The sequence below is a fragment of the Anoplophora glabripennis genome, unplaced genomic scaffold (genome assembly GCF_000390285.2).
Source record: "Anoplophora glabripennis isolate ALB-LARVAE unplaced genomic scaffold, Agla_2.0 scaffold856, whole genome shotgun sequence".
Classification (NCBI taxonomy): Eukaryota; Metazoa; Arthropoda; class Insecta; order Coleoptera; family Cerambycidae; genus Anoplophora; species Anoplophora glabripennis.
The window spans coordinates 15,907-18,557 of record NW_019416933.1 but is presented as its reverse complement, the minus strand read 5'-3'; positions in this window follow the sequence as shown (position 1 = coordinate 18,557).

Below are 2,651 nucleotides of genomic sequence, written 5' to 3'. Positions count from 1 at the left end.
ATTTATTTGTCTTAGCGGTAGGGATTTATTCCTTTGATTCTTATGTTTCCCAATTTAGAAAAAAAAAAAGTAAAGGTTAAACAAAAACCAATACCATGAAAAGCAACTTCGTTACTGTTACAAATATTTTACTAATTAGAGAAACTGATTGTGAGGGACGAAATCCATCAAAGTAAATAAAGTCTGGTTTTATAAAGATCTTTGCTTTAAGAAAAAAGTAACAACTCTCAAATATATTAAGTTACACAAAATCTCTTTAATCCCAATATTATATTTATATCAACATCAAAGTATATTACTTCTCTTTAAGAATGTGAATAATACAATAAAATTTTAAATTTTTCTAGATATGCCGTCATTAAGTCTTAAACGTTTATTCAACAAATCTAAAATTAAAAAAAATTGGCTTGAATTAATCGATGTATTAAACGTTACGAGTATATTAATTTATTATAATTTAATGACAATTCAGTATTTACATAAATAATACCTACATTGAATGTATTGAAGGTATTATTTAAAAAATATTTTACAAAAAGACGCGCTTGACGTAGCAGTGTGCTACATCTATGTAGATTAATAATAATTCTAGCTGTTTACTAGATATTGCTGGTAGAATTCAATGCTGATCGAGACAGACAGTCCGCAGAATAGTTGTTTCCTGTAATACTGTCAGTTAAGTATTCTAATAAGACACATTATACAGGGTGTTTGGTAAGTCGATGTATTTCTTGCAGGAGGTTATAGTACAAGTGTTTTGTGATATATTTCCTTAATATGCCATATTCCGAAAACACTTAGTTTTCGATCTACAGGTTGTTAAAGTTTTAATAAAGAAATCAGAATATTTTAATGAAATTTTGCAGGTTCTGACAGTTAACAACAATACATGTTTTACGATAAAAATATTGTTTTCAGTTTCACCAGTGGCGTACTCACAGGCATGTCTCCAGATATTGTTAAAAAAAATGATCCACCACTGACTTTTCTTAAAATAAAAATTATTTTTGAATTCCTTGTTCAATTTGGAAGAGAAAATGTATCTCGACTGTAATTTTATTAAACAATAACAAAAATGAGTGCACAGCCAACTTGCTAATTTCTGTTTACATAGTGAATAGTGAATCTAAAAACTGATAAAATTCTTTTAGATTGATGTTATTAACTGCAAGGAATAATAATTTTTGGAATAAAATTGGTACAAAAAAAAACTGAATGCATAATTCTGCTATTTTTCAAATTATTGAAACCGGATTACGCCATACAATAAATCGATTTTCATTTTTTTACTCGAAAACAGTGCGTCAGAAAAAAACAGTCGAGATACATTTTCTCTTCCAAAAAGAAAGAATTGAAAAATAATTTTTATTTTAAGAAAAATCAGTGGTGTATAATTTTTTTCTTTAACAATATCTAGAGACATGCCCGTGAGCACGCCACGGTGAAACTGAAAACAATATTTTTATCGTAAAACATGTATTGTTGTTAATTGTCAATGCTTGTAAAATTTCATTAAAATATTCTGAGCGGTTTCCGCAATATTGATAAATTTGCAAACTAATTGTTATTTTAACAGGAGGTAGCTTTTGTTTTAAAATTTAAAGCCTACTTGATAAAAAAATATAATACATTTAGTAAAATAAAAATTTTATTTCAAAAAATTGACCATGTTTTTCAACATAAGTAGATTTTTCTCGAAAACGGTCAACTTTAGAGCTTATGACCAAGAGTACTCTTTTTGTGTAGAAAACATTGGCGGTTGAAATGGGTGTCAAAACCGTACTTTTTCCAGTGGCGTAGAAGTTGGGGAGAAAAACACCCACTTCCCCTTCAAAATCTTCATCAATTATGACTTTGAAAAAAATTTTTTCTCGCACAGAACATAGCTTATTATGAGTAGTAAATGCTTACAAAAGCTGTTTTCTGTACGATAAACGGTTCCGGAGATATTCGCAAAAAACGAAATTGTTTTTACAATTTTAACACCCTGTATCTCGAAAATTGTGCATTTTAGAGGGTAAGTTAATACAAACTTTTTTCAAATTTTGGACGAGCTATTACATCCTGAAGTCCTGCGCATATATTATGAAACTCCCTGTATATCTATACGTACCCAAACTGAACTTTTCCTTTTCTTCGCCCATGGATGAAAATAGTGTTTTAAATATATATGAAACCCATTGAATAGTGTTTGCAATTTTTAATGAATTTTATTTAAATTATTTAAAATTTTAAATCTTAAATAAGGGAGAAAATGTGACACCAAAAATGATGGATTACATTTTACCTGACCTTGTTTTTATCCACTCTTGAGTGATATTTTACCCACCCCTTCTTACTTGTAATTTTTTTCCTTATAAAAGAAAACAAATGATTTTCTTATTTTGAGGGCCTCTATCATTAGATTTTACTTTTCATTGACACTCTTCATTGAATAATTTATTTTTTAGCTACCTATATGTATACTCTATCGCTGAATTGCAATATTATCTTTGCATCTTTGACGACATCGACTCAACTACTGGAAGCTATCGTCTTGGTTAATTCCAAGCGATAAGAACTATTAAGTTCGATCCTGCAGTTTGGAGATTCTGTCTTTTGTTTGAAGTGTTAATGGAATTGCAACTATAACTACGCAGTGTTATATGGCC